General features: G+C 46.3%; 1 protein-coding gene across 1 annotated transcript in view; it reads right to left on the reverse strand.

Annotated features, from left to right (window-relative positions):
• DUSP14 (dual specificity phosphatase 14) overlaps positions 1–5,606 on the reverse strand; it is a 35,745-nt gene that overhangs the window by 28,735 nt on the left and 1,404 nt on the right. The window lies entirely within an intron of this gene.

Below are 5,606 nucleotides of genomic sequence, written 5' to 3' on the forward strand. Positions count from 1 at the left end.
GTATTATTCCGAAAAATGGCTGGCGCATCACTTAGGCCCGAGTGGAAAGGAGCTGGTGTTACATAGGTGTGGCCTGTAACGTACATGGGCCATGTCCTTATTGTTGAGTCACTAGATGATTCACACAGTGTAAAGCAGGAGGTACCTAGTTAGCCCGGATATGTGTCACATGGAGTCTTCATTCCATGTTGGTGTCTATAGATGTCTGGAGTCTTAGTTATCTTGTGTCGATGGCAAAAGATCCCTAAGAGAAGGCCTGGTTCTCCTCTTACTTACATTAGCAGGTTCTGAGTCAGGCCCAATGCCTGCAGAAATCCCCCTGAAATATTCTATTCAGAGGGACCAAATAACCAGTCCTATCAGACCCCCTATATGGCCTTATCCTTCTTCTGAAAGCTTCAAATGCTGAGGAAAATCTCCCCCTCCACCCCCCATAACTTTTACCCCTTGCTGCCAGGCTCTTGTTCATACAGGGCCTGACCCAAAGGCAGTGGAAAGATTCCCACTGTCTTCAGTGGGTTTGGGCTCAGACCCGTATGGATCACCTGCAGGTACCATTCAATGGGGTTGATGAGTGGAGGGTAAGGGAATTGAGGGTACTCAGCACATCACAGGATTGGCGTCCACACCTGTTTTACTACCATACACGGGGCTGCAAGTAGAAGGCAATTGGAAGAGGAAGGTGACTATGAAACACTGGGGATGGAAGCAACTATTTAGTCCTGGCACCAGACTGGTGTCCATTTTGCAGACGATGGAGAAACAGACACATCAGCTCAATGCATTACCCATCGGGGCCCTGCAACACCACTGAGAGCAAAAACCCTAGGTTCACAGTGGCTGCACCGGCTCTGGCCACTGCCCGCTTGGTCTGTCCAGGGGTGAGGTGAGCACATGCTGCTTTACAATAGCTGAGGCGCAGGACAGTCTGACCGAGCGATGCTGCCAGAAGCAAGTATCCACACTGAGCTGGCCCACGGGAAAGATAACTGGCCCCTCTCTGCACCACCAAAGCCCCTTCTGGGAACAGAGTTGCCCAGAGACTTCAGCTACCTTTGCTTAGCCCTGCAAAAATCCTGGCGCCTGATTCTCTATTGCCTTGAACCTTTGTCTAGCTCATCACACCCGTGCAAAATGGGTGTAATACATTGCTGTTCTGAAGGGCTGGCATTTTACACCCCTTGGGCACCGGTGCAAATGACTCCTTGTGATACAGGGCACTGAAAAACTGGGGCCGTGAGCATTGCATTCAGCAAAGTGAGAGGCGCTGCTATTTTCAGCATCAATTCACACGTTTCCAACAGATTCCTTTTATGGGAGAATATTATTTCTTAATATTAAATTTTCTAAAATGCAACACCCACGAACACTGTTTGCCCATAACTATAATATATACACACACACAGCCATTCAATAGCCTCCCCTGACCAAAAGCTTCCTGCAGACTGCTGGACGGCATAGCCCAACACTGCAGCGTCTAAAAAGCAGAAACGGGTCTAAAGGTCAGTACCCCATCGACACTACATTCTGCACTCACTTTTCTCCAATCTCCCTTCCACCACCACATCTCCACCCTTCATCCTAATCAACCAGCCATACCCCCCCTACCCCGGAGCTCAGCCAAAGGGCTCATCTTCATTGCCGTTAACCCGCGTTCCAGCTCAGTGTTGCCCCTGAGGCTGGTCCATGCACAAAACCCCTTCCCTCGAGGGTGGCGGTGCTTTTCACTCGAGTGGACCAGCTGCTGGCCGGTTGGAGGAGTAGGCTACAGTGCAAGTTAGCTGCTGATGAGCTGTGCTCATGCAACCACTCTGTGCGGGATGTTATTGTGTAGTGTATCCGCTCTTGCTAGAGCTTGGCTAACTTGAGAGGAGTTTATTTGACTGTCCATAAGGCCACTGAACACTGCAATGCAGACATGGTTTATGTGTAGTTGGTCATAGATTTTTGATAATTAATGCTGGGTTCTGGCTTCCACGAATTGAATTGTACTGGTGTGTACAGATGCAGAAGCGATCAGCGCATGGAAGGCAAATAAGTCTGCCTGGAGAAGAGCCAGAAAATATTTGGGCAGAACAGTCTATTAGAAAAGTGAGGTATCACGTTGAGTGCGTTGATTGGAATGTTTAGCAAAACTTATAGGCAGGGCGGGAAATTTGTTAGGGATTGTTCTTGATTTGGTCTTTTTTTAATGTAGAAATTCCAGATTTGCCATGTGTATGGTAAAAGTTACTGCTGGCTGTCCAGAATGAGGGTGGAAGATTGAATAATGCCTTGTCCATCAACAGAGACAGTCCCTGTCTTGAGGGGGTTCTACATTAGATGAGACTGTCAGAGGGGAGTCAGAGATGAAGTGACTTGCCCAAGGTCTCTCGGCAGGTCAGCAGCGGAGCTGGGGATAGAACAGTGATCTCCTGAGTCTTAGTCCAGTTCTGTACCCATTGGCCCAGGCTGTTTCCCATGTGTCTCCCTGACTGTGATTAGATGTGTTACTAGAGCGTATGTGAGTCTATGCCCAATGCATGGGTGAGTGAATGGCTGGCTCCCGTGGCACCAGTGCCTCTGCTCCACAACACCTACAGGGCAGTATCAGAGCCCTCAATGAGCTGATGTCAGTGCAGAGCCATTGGCTAGCGTTACCAGTGCTACAGCACCGCAGACCATTTTTGCCTTTCCATCTTTCTTAAATCTTGAATTTGAATGACAGAGACGAAGACTCTCCTGAGAGACTGATTAATGATTTGTGGGTGCTGCTTTTCCCTGGTGCCCAACATGAACCATCTGTAAGGGGCCTGATACCCAGCGGGCAGGTGCTCAGCACAGCCTGAAAACCAGGATAGCTAGAATCTTTCAATGTACTGAAATACATGAATGCTTCTGTAGCGCCTTTCAACCCGGAATGTCAAGGGGCACGGTTCTGCTATGGTACTTCCAGATTAGATTCCCAAGTCTTGTTTTCATTGATGAAAGGCTGAGAAAACGGTGAACGTTGGAGTCCGCTAGACACGGATACATTTTTAAACAATTCCTCCTTTGGCAATGAGGTTTGTTTTTTTCCACATGGATGGAGTGTATGAAATATCAGCATTACCAAATATTATTACCCCGCTGCCTCAATATAACGCCACCTGATATAACACGAATTTGGATATAACACGGTAAAGCAGTGTTTGGGGGCGGAGGGGCTGTGCACTCTGGTGGATCAAAGCAAGTTCAATATAACACGGTTTCACCTATAATGCAGTAAGATTTTTTTGGCTCCCAAGGACAGTGTTATGTCGAGGTAGAGGTGTACTTGTACTGCAATCACTCCAAGCATAGACCAGGACCCCATGGTGGCAGGTGCTGTACAAATAAAGAACCATCCTTATGAATATTTGCACTCTGATTCCACCTTGTTTCTAGGTCTCCTACAAGCCCTTCCTAGGTCAATCTGACACTGTCTTTCTGACAGGCCTTAGCTCCTAGAATTCTATTCCCCTTAAGATCTGTATCAGCCTGTCCCTCCCCACCAAAAACTTCCCCCTCCAAAGTCGGTCTTATTTATTGGCTTACAGCAGTGATACAAACAGGAATTGGGGAACCATTGTGTTAGGTGAGATACATACCAAAACAAAGAGTCCCTGCCTCTAAAAGTGTCTGGTTTAAATAGATCACATACGTATGATAACTGTTAGTCTTACATTCTCTCTCCTCTCTGATGTCTTAGGTTTCAGGCTGGATTTTTTTCCTCTCCCTTCCCCCGATTTTGGTCTCTATAGTAGTTATCTGCTCCCCCTTTCATATTACCTGAGCATCTTTTAATATATTTACCCTCAACACCCCTATGAGATAGAGATGCTGTTATTCCCATTTCACAGATAGGGAAATAAGGCACAAAAGAGACTAAGGCCCAGATCCTCGCACATATTTTAGGCACCTAGCTGCCCAAGAACTCAATGGCTGTTAGGTGCTCAAGTGACTTACATACAGCAAACCTGTGACAGAGCAGGGAATTGAACGCAGATCCCCCAAGTCCTAGGCTAATCCCCTGACCCCTGGATCAGCCTTCTGCTCTGATGATATATAATGAAGAATTTGAGCTTGTGCCTAAACAAATGTCTGGACTTCATAAGCTCTTTCCCATTCCATTTGAACATGGCAGGGTCTAACAGGCTGCCACAAACCAGCACTGCTACAGGGAGAATGGATGCAAGTGTTGCCTGGATAGTTAACATAGGCCCAAGCAGAAGCAATCAGAGTATGGAAGGCAAGTAAGTCTGCATGGAGAAGAGATGGAAAACATTTGGGCGGAATGGTTTATTAGAAAAAACACACGTGCAAAAAATTAGAGACTATCTTAGCCTCTGAAGGTATCTGCACAGCATTTTGGAGTCCCAGCTCGGGCAGACAGACTCAGGCTAGTGGGGCTCATGCTCTGAAATAGCTGGCTGGATGGCGCTTTGAAGTTGTGTGTCAGGCAGGAGCTTGGGCTCTGAAATATTGAGGGGGTGGGGGGGTTTCAGAGCCTGAGCTCCAGCCTCAACTGCATCTTCAAAGTGCTGTCCATACAGCTGTTTTTAGAGCATCAGCATAAGCCCTGCTAGACTGAGTCTGTCAATGCAGGATGGGAAGCTCGCTCCAAAATGCTGTGTAGACATACCTGAACACTCTCTTTAAGGGACCCAATCAACGTGAGCTGTAGATTTGAAGCCAGGTAGCAACATGTTTGGCGTCTATGTTCTGTTGTGTACATCTAAGAACCACTTTCCCTGAACTAATCAGCTGGCTTCTTCCCTTCTCATTGAGTGCTCAACCAGTTTGTTGGAATAGCAAAGAAAAATGCCAGGAGGCACATTCACTATGGATGGGTTGTCTTCTTTTGCCTTTAAGTAAAACACAAACAGGTTTTTGTTTATCTTGTATGTGCAAAGCTGTAGTTCTAGTCTACCAAGATTCTTGTCACCAAAATGGGATGCTTTAGATTTCGCTATAACCTATCTGACTGGAACTGGAGTAGCAAATAAATGTGTTAGTCTCTAAGGTGCCACAAGAACTCCTGTTCTTAAAACTAGGGACTTCACGTGACTTTATTATTTGTATTGCAGTGGCATGTAGGAGCCCATCTCCACTATCAGGGCCCTCTTATGCTAGGAGTTGTATGAACAGTAAAAAACTGGTCTATCTGCCACAGAAAGCTTACAATTTTAGGTCCTGATTCAGCAAAGCATTTCAGCCCGTGCTTGATTAGCACAACTTCAGTTATTATAAGCAATAACCATTTAAAGCATTGGTGTCTTTTACTGCAGAAAAATAACATGCCCAAAGCAGATTTATGCTCCCCAAAATCATACCGTGTAAAACCAGTTATTAATGGTGATTAAGAAAGCTTAGTGATGGAAGCAGCCATGGCCATCACTATTTACCTGAGTTCAGGCATAATTAGTATTGCAGAATCCCAGCGAGGCACGTTAACCAAAACTGGCCTGCTTCCCATCTTACCCAAGCCTTGTTCCATATTTAACCTCTCATGTTTACCTGAGACTCTAATTAAGCCAACTGGAATCCTGAGCGGTGAGCACACAGTATAATAATAATGACGAGCATTCCTATAATGCCTTCCATCT

The sequence above is a fragment of the Mauremys mutica genome, chromosome 19, assembly GCF_020497125.1.
Source record: "Mauremys mutica isolate MM-2020 ecotype Southern chromosome 19, ASM2049712v1, whole genome shotgun sequence".
Taxonomy (NCBI): Eukaryota; Metazoa; Chordata; order Testudines; family Geoemydidae; genus Mauremys; species Mauremys mutica.